The sequence below is a fragment of the Eupeodes corollae genome, chromosome 3, assembly GCF_945859685.1.
Source record: "Eupeodes corollae chromosome 3, idEupCoro1.1, whole genome shotgun sequence".
Taxonomy (NCBI): Eukaryota; Metazoa; Arthropoda; class Insecta; order Diptera; family Syrphidae; genus Eupeodes; species Eupeodes corollae.
Window position 1 is genome coordinate 131,194,079 of NC_079149.1, and position 14,745 is coordinate 131,208,823.

Genomic DNA, 14,745 nt, shown 5'->3' on the forward strand with positions numbered 1-14,745 from the left:
GTAATTTAATAAAATAAGCTTATTTTTGAACGTTTCCTATAATCTTAAGTAGAATTGTTGTAAAGGAATTCTCTTGAGACGTTTGACTTAAGTTAGGGTTGAACAGCCACTGCCTCTTATCTTATAATTTAAAATAAGCATTTGAGGTTAAAGTTGACGATTCTTAAGCAGATTCACGATAGACGTTTTTATTACTTTTTAAGACCGAAAATAACATTATCATCGAAAATTCGAATTTTCTAAAAAACGTTCAGATATATTTTTGTCCAATTTTTCTCAATGCTATGTCCAAGAATTGAGCTTTATTATAAAGATAGGTGTTCCCATTATATTTTAAAAATGATTTTTGATAATAATAATAAGCCTAAGAGGCAATAGCGATCATTGAAACAAAAAACAAGGTCCTGATTGAAATAAAATGTTTGAAGCTAAAATTGAGTATTTTTATGCAAATTCGTGTTTGGTCAAAAATCGAAAATTCGAATTTTCTCAAAACGGGTGAATATATTTTTATGAAATTGTCTCTATTTTTAACTTCCCATAGGAAGTTATTATAATGGGTCCGATTTGTCAAATTGAAAATTTTGACACTTCTCGACGTTTCGTACGTCCATACGTCCGTACGTTCGCGACGTTTTTTCGTCGTCCATAGCTCAAGAACCAGAAGAGATATCGACTCAAATAAATTTTGTTTTCCTCTCAAGAAAATTGCGTGGGTGTTTTTTTACCATAGCTGTTTGAAAAAAAGGTGAAAATTTTGGTTAACCCTAAATATCTTACGAACCAAAAACGCTAGAGACTTGAATTAAATTTTATATAATATATTGTAACGTGATATCAAAGAAATATATTTTTTGGAAAAATCCATGTAATGGTTTTTTTTATAAATCAAAAAAAAACTGAAACAAATTTGTCAACTGGAAAATTTTACGACAAAAATATATTTTCATGTTTAAAACAATTTTGTGCAACGAAGAATAATTTTTTTGATATCTGATGAAACTTTGAGAAAAATCGAATTGATAGGTTTTTTTTTTATAAAAAAAAATTCAAATCTAAAAAAACATTACTTAAAGTTGGTAAAAATTGTAAAATCGATTCAAATATCTTTTCAAAAACTTGGAATTTGGGCTTCAAACTTATTTTATTTTATAAGAAATATTGTTTTCAACATTAGGAAAAATTTTGAGAAAAATCGTATTGACAGTTTTCTTACAAAATATAAAAACATAAAAAAAATTAATAAAAGTTGGTAAAAATTGATTTTCGACTCAAATATCTTTTCAAAAATTTTGAATATTGGCTTTAACCTACTTTTATCTTTCAAAAAATATTCTTGTCAACATTCAGTATAATTTTGAAAAAAATCGAATTGACAGTTTTTTTACAAAACATTAAAAACCGAACAATATTAACAAAAGTTGGTAAAAATGTTTTTCGATTTAAATATCTTTTCAAAAATTGAGATAATAGCTTCTAACAAATTTTTACTTACAAGAAATATTGTTTTCAATATTCGGTAAAATTTTGAAAAAAATCGAATTCACAGTTTTTTTACAAAAAATAAAACTCTAAAAAAACAATACTAACATTTGGTAAAAATTTACTTTCGACTCAAATAGCTTTTCAAAAATTAAAAATATTGGCTTCAAACTTATTTTATTTCACAGAAAATATTGTTTTCGATATTCAGTAATTTTTATAAAAAAATCCAACCGTTCGTTTTTTCATAAAAAATAAAATCTATTAAAAATAGTACACAAATTTGGTAAAAATTGATACGAGTACATATAGACAAGCTTTTAAGAAAGACAAATTTTTGAAAAGACTATTTGAATACAGTAGTAATTTTTAAGATAGATTTTACATAACGTTCTCTTTTATTTAATTTTAATCTCTAATTTTTGTATGGCTTCAAGACTTTTTCGCAAGTACCATAATATTGCTTCCATTTCATTTGTTTATAATTAAGTTATGCAAATATTATTTGTACAGACAAGAATAATAAAACCACCTGTGCTATTATCTGATGAGTTTATCTGCCTAAAAAATTCTCAAGATTATTCAGTTCATAATCAGCTGCTGTTATCTTCAGAACGGTTTCATTAACCAAAAAATTTATTTGTTAAAATGAAGTTTTTAATTTTGTTTAGTATGCTTCTTTTGTTCATTATTGGAATATTGATAGCACCAACTCACAGTACTTTTTGTCCATGTGTTGAAAGGTCGAAGAGAAAAATTTGTGGTACCAATAAGGTGACTTTTTCAAGCCGTTGTGAATTCGAGTGCAGCCAAAGGCAACACAATCAACTTGGAAAGACTTTAAATGTTGCTAAAATGGGATCCTGCGACTTTGGTCTTTGAATAAAAATGGATATAAATATAACTTAGTCTTAAAAATAAATTCATTAATTCATTATTTTGTTTTTAATTTGATTAAGTTTTTGATATTGGTATAAGAAGTCAAGTGGCACATAAAGATTGTCAAAATCAGAAATTCTATTGAGTTCACGAGAACATTTCTAAAAGAATGAATCATTGTTTTCGGTCTTTAGGAGAAAATCGGGAATCAAGCTGAAATTTTGAAATTTACTTAGTAGGAATCTGAATAAGTTGTCAAAAAGTGTGTTCAATTCTGTCTGAGGAAAAATAGATGCAAGTTTAAAAAGTGATTGATTCCAGGTTTTAAAGCGCATTCTTCTTAACACCTTTGATGGAAGCACAATAAAGCAACTTCTAAGTATTTTTACATAGCTTAAGAAGCAATTGAAGAAACTGCCAATACAAGTTTTACAGAATCGAATTTGAAGAATATAAAATGCACGATTGAGTTCTACAATACTTTCGCAGAAGGTAAGGTTCCAAGTGGTTGAATCATCAAAAAAGCTCATTGTACTATTGAACTATGAGACGTGAATCACTTTTTTCTTTATAAATTGTTGTCACCTTGAGTAACTACCTTTTAAATTGTTATCAAGCTTCACTACGTCACACAGTGTATACTTAATCTCTTTGGTATTTATTTAAGGAAATAATAAAAAACACAAAATTATCTTTAAACACTACATTTTTATTTTACGTCTATACTTAAATTAAATTTGTCTTAAATCTTTATACAATAATAAATTAAAGTAATTCTAAAAGAAATAAATTAACAAGCTTCATTTTTCGTCACGAATAATTCGACTCCGGGTGTCTGGCGGGCGGCTTCTTCAGCGAAACAATTGAATAAACATTCATTGTTGTATGTGACACCATCAGATCCACAAACTGGACTCATCATCCTGTTGCAGAGGCAGGAATTTCCTACGGCAGCTCCACTAACAGCAGCAGCCAAGGCGAGGAAAACAGCGATGAAAATTGCGAATAATTTCATGATTTGAATTTATAGATTTTTGATAACTTTAGTGTTTTGAGGTGTTGAATACTTTTTGACTTATGATTTGCTAAAGTTAATAGCTTAAGCTTTTATAGAAAACAAAATCGATATAAAAAGTTCTTATCTATAAACTTGGAGGAGGTTTATCAGATATTAGCTAAACAATAACACTTCAGTTTGTTCTAAGAGCTTAATAGATAAAGTTTGCAAAATTAATTGATTTTATCAAAATTGGTCTACTATGAGTCTGAAACTTATTTGTGACCAGTGAAAAATATTGATTTGCTTACAGCTGTTAGACAGATTCTCGAATTTTCCTAAAACTATGAAATTGGCCTCGAAAAGCTAAATATAGTTATAAGGGTTTGATAAGTTCAACAAAATAAAAAACAACCCCTATGATTTTGTTTATCAAATAGTTTGGTACTATGCGAAAACAATCTCCATGGAAAAGTTATGAACAAATAACTTGTTTATGTTTAATATTTTTATTTTTAAACTTTGATTTGTATTTTTTTTTCGTGAAGTAGTTGTATGAAATAAGGACTGATCTGATTTTCGATAAGATTGCTCTTTGGTTTCTGCATCACAAGTGTCTTTAATACGGTAAAAATTAATAGAAAAACAATTAAAGTTCGTTTGATTTAATGAGTGTGATTAAACAATATTAGTTCAGGTATTGATTCCTAGTTGTCAAGTGAAATAGAATTGTTTCAAAAAGAGTTGGATGTTGATAGAAGTAGTCATGGTTTTTCTTAATTTGTATCAGCCATTTTTGGACTTTCAAAACAATGGGTTTTGTGAATCTAATAAAGCAGCTAAAGCTTAAACTTGGATTTATAAGTCTAAGTTAGGTTTTTGTCTAAAAACAAGCCTTAGTTAGAAAATAGAAGATGTTTTCTAGTAAAAGATTTTTAAAAATTGATAAAGCTGCATTCATGTGGCCTTATAGCTTGTTTTTCCAGTTTGAGCTCCAAAGTTTGTGATTAATAGCTTCTTATAATATTTTAGTTAAAGCTAAAAAAAAATCAATATCCCGGACTAGAAAGCTTTGACTTGTTTTAATTTTAAGGTTTCTCTTTACTTGAAGTACGAATATGACCGAGTTTAAGCGATATTCAAAGTTTTGTAGAAATTAGTGATAATGACTTTCTAGTTTATTTCAATATTTATAAAGTTCAGTAGCTTCTTGATTGCAATATTTTGGGGACCTAAGTGACATTGGATTTCAGTTCGGTTTTGGACAAGATGTTGGAGTTAAACGAACTACAATGTGTAAAACTATTAACACGTGGTCTGTAAAATTATGGAAAAGCTTGCATTCGTATAAGATTCCTATCAAAACGTACCGAAATCGAAGCACAAAAGTCAAAACGGGTCTGGAGGTTTTAAAGCTATCGATTGTACTCGTATTTCTATTTCCAAACCTTTAAGATTTCCTGATCAATACATTAGCCGGATGGATTTCTTTAGCACTAATATATAAGCAACATGCAATGCAGCTGAAGAACTCACAAGTTCTTGCACCTAGTGGTCAGTTCTGAGTTCATGACTCGTAGGTTTTGAAAAGACCAACAATATATTTGTTTATGAACGAGAATATGGATGAAAATGATATCACATGAGTTCATGACTCGTGCGTCTTGAAAAAACCAACAATATATTGGTTAATGAAATGTTTTGGTTAACTAAAGCAACAGTTTTTTAGTCTGGAATATAAAATGAATGTTGCAATGAGTATGATTTCCCTTCTTGACATTTGTCGCCTTGTGTTCTTCATAATTTAAAAAAAATATGATGATCTTCATGCCACTTTAACCAACTCTGTCAAAGACGATAACTACAAGATGAAAACGAGGGTTATAACTCAATTGAAATAAAAATTAATAGTAGAGAGCAACTGTACAGAAATGAATAAGCCAAAAATAGACCAATTTTCTCAGAAGAACCTAAAATCTCGACTTCCATTTTAAGATTTCTTTGAAGGAAACCTCAGAAGTAGTCTTTTTAGAATTGCTTTACAAATGCAAAGTTTTATAAAAATAGTTATACAGTATAAGGAACATTTCAAATAATCAAAACCATAATATTGGAGTTTCTTGTCCTAGAAATGCTAGCGCAACAGTAAATCCTCAAGGCAATTATATTAAAATGCTCTGTACCTAAATCCAATTGGTTCTAGCTCGATAAGCAGGAGACATATGTACAAAACTGAGAACGGTATCAGGAACTTTCTAGGACTTATTCATCAATCATCGGTTAAGCTAGAATAATAACTCGACTTGTACTTTTTTACATAAAAGCAATACTTACCATAGGTATATAGTAAAAAATGGATTTGGTAAACCAAAGCATTTAAATAGCTTGTTTATTTTTTTCAATTTTACAGACTAAATCAAGAACTTTAAGCTAGAAATTTTTAGCTAGAGCTATTTAGCGTAATCTCTTATTTATTTATTTATATCACTTAAGGTAGAACTGTCTTTGACTAGTCAGCTTTAAAAATGTCCTAAAATAGTTTTTTCTAATTTTTTTTTTTTTATGAGGCAAGACTGATTCTTAAAATGTTTCGCTTGAAACTTAAATAAACTTTAGACAATATTTTCACTTTTTGAAGAAATTTAAGGGACATTTTTAACATGTAACTGGCTGGTCAATTTATTTAAGAAACGTTCACTTTAAAACGTGTATGTTACTTAATATTTCAAAAAGAGTCAAACAAATAACCAGAATTTAAACTTGTGAAACGGTGGGCATCAATTTTACTTTGGCATTTGGAAAGAAGAACGATACACAATTAGAAAGTGAACAATACGGAAATTGCAATACTTTTTGTCGGTAATGTGCTGAGTAAATTTTGTCTGGGTAAAAGTAAGATTTTAGGAGCTAGACAAAACTTGACTTGAAAACGTGCTTCAAAATCCAACATCAAATGCAATTTTTTATACAAAAACTTTTCTTCGGAAAACTGAATTGAACATTATTTTTTTTAAACTGAATCCGATCCAATTTAATGTAAAATAGATTAATTTTTCAATCTAAGTATCTGATTAACTTTTTCCTTGAGTGTTTTTTTTCTGTATCGCTACCATTCTAAAACTGATACTAAAAAGATTAGCCGATTTCTTATCGTTGGTGCTATAAAAGCTTTACCTTTTTACTTTTGGAAGTCATAAGTCAAAAAGTCTTTGATCATCAAAATACTTAAAGTATCAATATCTATAAATTCAAATCATGAAATTATTCGCAATTTTCATCGCTGTTTTCCTCACCTTGGCTGCTGCTGTTAGTGGAGCTGCTGTAGGAAATTCCTGCCTCTGCAACAGGATGATGAGTCCAGTTTGTGGATCTAATGGTGTCACATATAACAATGAATGTTTATTCAACTGTTTTGCTGAAGAAGCCGCCAGACAAACGCCTGGTGTCGAATTATTCTTGACGAAAAATGAAGCCTGTTAACTTAGTTCTTTAAAATTACTCTAATTTATTATTGTACAAAGATTTAAGACAAATTTAATTTAAGTATAGATGTAAAATAAAAATGTAGTGTTTTAAGATAATTTTGTGTTTTTTATTAATTCTTTTAAGAAAAAACAAACAGGTTAAGACTGAATGTGTGACGTGCTGGGGCTTGATAAAAATATATTGTTGGTTACTCAGGGTGTCAAAAATTCATAAACAAAAAAGTGATTCACAACTTATAGTTCAATAGTAAAAAAAAGCTCTTTTGACGATTCAATAATTTCAGCTAAAATATTGTTCTTCATATAGCAACTATATCCTTTGCAAGAATTATATTGGCTAAAAATGGTTGAAAAATATTCGGAGTTCCGGCCAATATGAAATTTAAAGAGCTATGCAAAGCCAAAAAGCTGAAATATGAAGAAAAACAAGCATGCAGCTTGCTGTCTTGTAAAAACGCTAGCGACTATTGGAAACTGGCTTGGGAATTAAATGGAAAACAACCAGTAATACACAAAAAACTGTGTGCAAATTCACTTTTCCTTCACTTCAAAGATCTACTAAACCCCGAAACAACATTAACAAGCTGGAATTATACAGTTCCTTGATTTGAGAACGACATTTTAGACCCAGAATTTAGTATGCATGAACTTGAACAAACTTTATGGACACTTGAAGATGGGAAAGCGGTACGTTCAAATGGTATTCCAGTAGAGTTCTACAAGTACGGAAGCGTCACACTGAAAGAACATCTAGTAACTTCTTTTAATAATGTTTTTGAGGGAAATCTTCCGGTAGATGAATTCAGGAATGCTGTAATGTTCCCGGTACACAAAAAAGGATCCTTGTTGGATGAAGCGAACTATCTAAGTGAAACATATAAGATCTTCACAACAATTTCACAGAAACGACTAACAAGATGGATTACAACGCAAAATGTGCTAAACGAGTGTCAAGCTGGTTTTAGATCCGGATACTCTAGAATCAACAATATCTTTGTCCTCAGGAGCCTTGCTGAAAGCTTTTGCATGCACGGTAAAAAATTGTATGTATTTTTCATTGATTTGCCTTATTTTACAAATTGTAAAATCTGGGATTTTCGTTGAAGTTCGGCTTAATATTTGAAGAGTTGTACAGAGGAACACGGGCTACAGTTTGGAATGGAGCGGAACTTTTGGATTGGTTTGCAACTTCGTCAGGAGTGAGGCAGGGATGCACACTGAGTCCTATCCTCTTTTCGCTCTCATAAATGATCTAATTGATTCCCATCCTGGTGGAGTTGAATTTGCGGGAGAGCCCATTAAAGCATTGATGTTTGCAGATGATATAGTCTTGTTTGCTTACTTCCCAACTTATGATAAACAAAATTTACAATTACTGTTGTTTATGGAATTTGGTTGTCAACACTCAAAAATCCAAGGTGATGATTTGTAAAAAAGGAGGTGGACGAAACGCATCAAATGAAAAGTGGGTGTTTAACGGAGAAGACATTGAATGCGTCAAGGAGTACTAATACCTGGGCGTCATCTTTTCGAGCAACTTAAGCATGGAAAAGTATCTAGTAGGAAAACTGCCAGAAGCAAAAACAGCTATAAATATAACACGAAATAGAAAGTATTTGAAGCTGCAGGGGAGAGTATTCTTTTTTACGGCGCCCAAGTTTGGGGGTGTAAAAAGTTTCTCACAGTGGCGAAACTACTAACTCACTACGTGAAAAGAGTACTTTGTCTGCCATTGAACTCACCAAACTATGTTTTTATGCTAAAGACAGGACTTTCACCTCTATTCGTTAAAACCCTTAAACTGCAAGCGGATTATTTACTGAAAGTTTTCAAGATGCCTGGTTCCCGACTGGTCAAGAAAGTAGCTCTTAAAGCAGTTCAAAATCAAAATGGCTGGTACAGGGAGTGGAATTGCCTCACCGAAGAATGTAACGTGGAGTTCAATTTAAACGTTGGAAGCATATCAAGTTGCAAGGATATCTTATATGATGTGATTGCGAAAGTAGATGAAAAATCAAGAGGAGATTATGTAGCTGAAGTTTCCGAGTCCTTATTCAGAACTATTAATAGAAGGCTGAACCACAAGAATCTACTTCAGTGATGCAAATAGTGTGAACGAGATTTCAACAATGGTAAGACTCCAAAGCGAACTTATAAGTCTGAATTTCATACCACATAGACCCGAATTACCATTATAGTGCAGTATGTGCAATCTAAGAGAAAGAGAGGACGTTATTCATTTCGTTGGAAAATGCCCTACTTTAAAGGAAACAATTGGGAGCTTTTTTTGGAAGTGACTTCTTTTCGGATGAACGAGTTGTTGCCTTGCTGAATCAGTTGAATGTTGGTAATTTGTACAAATATTGCAAAATCGCGTTAAGTTATAGATCTTGAATTATGAACGAAGATTTCTGAATTATCAAATAATAATCCACTTAAATTAATTCAAATTAATTCACACTTAAAGTTGAAAAAAAAAATTTAAAATTAACTTCTTTTTTAAATCCACATAAATAATTATAAAAGCTTATTTCAATATTTGTATAAATTATGTTAATGGTCAAACTGGCAGACGGCAAATGCCATGTCATAATGATTTTTTTTTGTATACGTTTGTCAAGTTTTGGTGATCTAGTCGTGCATTTAATTACTAAAACTTTAACATAACATAAAACTTTTGGAAAGGTTTGAAAATTGTAGAGTTAGTGCTCTTTTCGGTTGTGTGGTTAAGCATTTCTTGGTTTTCTTAAATACATTACCCTATAAAAATTCCGAAGTTCAATGTTCTTTTATTTTAATCCTTAAATTTGCTTCTGACTTAAAGAATTGTAGTTCGAATTACATTTCATGTGACAGAAATATTTTATATTATGAGTTAGAGAACAAAAAATACCAAGATTTGGTTAAAGAACTTATATTTTATTAAAACTTATATCTAGTAGTTAAATTATGTATACAGCTTAACACTATTTTGTCTTTGGCATTTCTTCAAAACTATTTTCTAACCGAAGTTAACAGGCTTCATTTTTCATCAAGAATAATTCGACTCCAGGTGTTTGTCTGGCGGCTTCTTCAGCAAAACAATTGAATAAACATTCATTGTTATATGTGACCCCATTGGATCCACAAACTGGACTCATCATCCTGTTGCAGAGGCAGGAATTTCCGACAGCAGCTCCGCTAACAGCAGCAGTCAAGGCAAGGATAACAGCGATGAAAATTGCGAATAATTTCATGATTTGAATTTATAGATTTTTGATAACTTTAGTGTTTTGAGGTGTTGAAGACTTTTTGACTTATGATTTACTAAAGTTAATAGCTTAAGCTTTTATAGCAAAACAAAAAGTACTAATCTACTTAGTATCAATTTTAGACTGATAGCAACAGAAAGAAAACACTCAAGGAAAAGATTAATCCAATTCGTTGATTGCAAAATTAATAGAATGATGTCTTACAAAATTAACTCTTAATAATATCTAACTATTGTTGACAAAATACGGATTTTTTGTCAAAAACTTCGAAACTTTAGCACCTAAATAACCTTCACCCCAATTAGGTTGCTTCAAAAGGTTCTTATCAAGGCCGAGGATAGTTGATCATTGTTTATCAATATGATATCAATCATAATGGAAAAATTAGCAGAATTTGTTTGTATTTTCAATTTATTTTTAACTTTTAAATTGATTTTTTTTTCTCGAAGATTCAATAATGATTTGATTTTAATGTTTATCAATTATATTTAAGTATTTAAACAAAAAAGGTAAAAATAAGTGATATTACTAATTGAATACAATCCGATCAAATTTTGTTTTGATTTTTTTGATCGAGTAGGAGTTAGTGTTGTCAAGTAAAACAAAAATAATCTCAAAACCGTGGGTGTTTTGATATAGATTTTTTTAAGTGTTTTTCTATTTCAGTATTAGTAGCTATGCCGCACGTGAAACGAGAGAATATATTATTGGTGTGTTTTTGTTGAAGATTTCAAAACTTAAAGTATCAGTTCTAATTTCAAAGTTGAGAAGATCAAATAATTAAATAAAGTTGTTTAGTAATAAAAAATTGGAAACAGGATGCTTAAAATTGAAAAAGAGGTTAAGCTAATAGGATAATCAAGGAAAACTGAAAAAATCCCCAAAAACCCAAATTTGTTGCCCCCTTAAGTGAGATTAACATGACGAAACTATTAATTTAGTAGTATCAATAATGGAAAGTGGGGTTAAGGTTAATTTTTCAATAGTCAGTTAAACATTAGATAGTAAACAAATTATCAGTTAGAAGCAACTATTTCTTCGCAATTATTCTTATGATATTTCTGAATTACTGAATGACTAATACTGATTTAAATATGTATTTAGGCAGTGATTATCTGTTCTTAAATCTCGACACACACAAGGTCATGTTTTGACCAAATAACTCGCATATTCATAGAATTTTAACCCACTTTTTCTAATATTTGCTAATTCTGTAACACTGTTGTACGAAATGATATATAGAATATACTTTTAAGTTTTACATAAGACTTTTATTCACTTATCCTTTCCTTAGAGTTTAATAAACTTTTCTTGGAGAAAAGTATTTCAAATACTCTAATTTTTTCAAAAGACCTTGAAAAAAATAAGACCATTCCCAAGACTCTTGTCAGCTGACATTTAACTTATAATGAAAGAACGCAAAGAACACATTAGTAGCAAACAATTTATTTTCCCTTTTGGGCAGTAATTAAAAAATGTATATTAATAAAGTTTGCTGAGAAACTCTAGTCTTAGATTTCAGCACTTTACCGAAAAAGAAGATACACAAATTCTTAATAATTATACATTTTATTATAATAAGGCTTAAAGTCTAATAAATTTTTTGTACACTTAAGGTAATTCTTCCCGACTAACTTCACATTCACCATCATTAATCTTGGTCAATTTAGGTCCACCAGGAGATTGCTTTTCAATTTCTTTAGCAGCACATTCCAATAAACATGGATTGTTGTAAGTCATATTATTAGAACCACAAACTTTTTCTAACATCCTATTGCAGACACACGGAGGCTCAACAGCAGCTCCTTTGACAATAGCAGCCATCATTAAAGAAATGATAACGGCGATACCGATTGTGAACAATTTCATGATGTGAAAATGTTTTTTGACTTAAGACTTTTTAGAGAGTAATTTTTCTAACGAAAAGTCCACAGCTTTTATAGCGAAACAGAGATTATAATTAAAAAAATATAAAAGATCTTATCTATTTGCAATATAAATTTAAGATGAAATTATATTTGCGTAAAAATACGCAAATAAGATTTGAACAAAGAAATAATCTGATATCTAAGATTGCGTGAAAGTAGACTGATTAAGAAGAAAAAAAGATTCCTTTAAGGTCTTTTCTTAAACAGTCTGTTTTACAAGCTTTAATAAAACCATTTGAATTAAATTTTTTCTTTAAACTAGAATCATTTATGAAAACAATCTTGGAGGTTTTTTGATAGATGTAATAGATGTCAAAGTATCAAATACTGGTAATGCCATGTTTGATTTATTTTACCTCAGAGTTTCTGCAATATCTCAAAAAACTCTAGTGATAGAGTGGCTTTGAAGTCGATTTTGAATTAAGGCCATCAAAAACCATTGAAAAAATGCAATGCAATTTTTAAAAAGATATCGACTTCTCAACTTTCAAAAATTCAAAATTAAAAAACAAAAACCAAATTTTAACCAAAAACAAATTATTATTTTATTCAGTTATAATTTTATAACTAAGCCATTCCGTCCTGTTAACAAATAAAAGCCTCGTCTCTCTATAGAATTGATCTCCGTTTTCAACAAGCTTCATTCTTTGCCACGAACATTTCAACTTCCCGAGTTTGGCCAGCAACACAATTGAACTCACAATTATTCGTATACGTCACACCATCAGATCCACACACAGGACTAAATATCCTTGTGCAAATGCAGGGATGCATAACAGCAGCTCCATTAACAGCAGCAGCCAATGCAAGGATAACAGCGACAATAATTGCGAACAGTTTCATGATGGTTAAATTGTGTAAAATAATAAATTTTATTGTATTTTGGTTAACGACTTTTTGATCAGTGATTTGTCAAGGAGAAAGTTATTGCTTTTATATGCTCGATAAGTGCTCAAAAATCAAAATATCAAAATTATCAGTTTTAGATGCGATATATTCGTATTTAACAAAACACTTAAAAATTAGTTTGAATTAGAAACAGAATTATAAGTGGGCTTTATAAGATTGCACATTTTAGCCAATTAACTGATTTGATCAAATTTGTTTTTGACAGAAATTGCGTTTTGTCTCGGATTTAGTTATCAATATTTTGGGAGAATTCCATCAACTTATAAGAGCATCTATACTGATCTAAAGGTATACTTATTTCTTGAGCCACGTACACCTCATTTAGAAAATAATTAATTATTATTTTAGCAAAACAACACTCGCAGCCCTAAAAATATTAATTATAACGAAATTATTTTGATTTAAGTCATAAGCAGCAAATGATGAAAGATACATGTTCATAATTTATGTACAGTATTTTTACTACAACATAAAACCTTTCGGAATGCCAAATGAGACACACTCACTCAATTTATTTCATAATTTTCAATTAAAACTTCACGACTATGCCAAGCCATTCCATGTCGTTGCCATCTAAGAATTCTCAGAGAAATTCTTTAGAGCAGAGGATTTGGTAGTTTAACCCGACCGTGCATACAAATAAGCAACCGGAAGGAAATTAATCCTACGCAAAGCTTAAATTAATCCTGAATAGATTAGTTTTGAGGAAATTCAGGTTTTATTTGTTTGTTTCTCAATTAAATAAAAACGCACAGTCTATTTGTGTATTTAATTGGAAAATTTTTCCTTAAGACTTGAGAAAAATTTAGAGGAAGACACAAATTGAATTTGTATGCACGAAAAATTTAATTGGCAGCACTCTTTAAAATGGCAATCAATTTGACATCTTAAAGATTGACATTTAAGTCAATAATTTATTTCAGTTGGCATCACTTTTTCAGATGACAGTCAATTTGACACCTTAAAGATTGACATTTAAGTCCCATTTCCCACGAACAAACTTTGTGTGGAAGAATTTTTGACGTTTTCTTTTTTTCTTTCTTTCTTTTCACACGGAGGAACTCTTGTAGTTTGGTGAAGTGTTAAAGATATATATATAAATATGAAATTAAATTTGTCTATGAGAAGAAAGTACAATTGGAAGCACTTTTTTTAATGACAGCAAAACTGACAGATTAAAAATGATATTTATGTCTTTTTTCACACGAAAAACTATAGATTGATACATTTTTTAGCTTTTTTTCATTTTACTAAACAATAAAAAAATGTGAATTTAAAGTCTTTATATTTCTACACACAAGCAAATTTGGTAGCACTGTTTCTAATGAAATTCCATTTGACAGTTTGAAAGTTAACATGTAAGACCCTTTTCACACTAGGTAACTAAAGGGTGATTTTTTTGAGGTTAGGATTTTCATGCATTAGTATTTGACAGATCACGCGGGATTTCAGACATGGTGTCAAAGAGAAAGATGCTCATCATTGAATTTTACTACAAAAAAGTTGGCAGAAAATCCGCTTTTTTATCGACAAATTTTGTTCAGCGATGAGGCTCATTTCTGGTTGAATGGCTACGTTAATAAGCAAAATTGCCGCATTTGGAGTGAAGAGCAACCAGAAGCCGTTCAAGAACTGCCCATGCATCCCGAAAAATGCACTGTTTGGTGTGGTTTGTACGCTGGTGGAATCATTGGACCGTATTTTTTCAAAGATGCTGTTGGACGCAACGTTACGGTGAATGGCGATCGCTATCGTTCAATGCTAATAAACTTTTTGTTGCCAAAAATGGAAGAACTGAACTTGGTTGACATGTG

General features: G+C 30.3%; 1 protein-coding gene across 7 annotated transcripts in view; it reads right to left on the reverse strand.

Moving 5' to 3' along the window:
• LOC129948825 (dual specificity calcium/calmodulin-dependent 3',5'-cyclic nucleotide phosphodiesterase 1) overlaps nucleotides 1-14,745 on the reverse strand; it is a 501,195-nt gene that overhangs the window by 99,182 nt on the left and 387,268 nt on the right. The window lies entirely within an intron of this gene.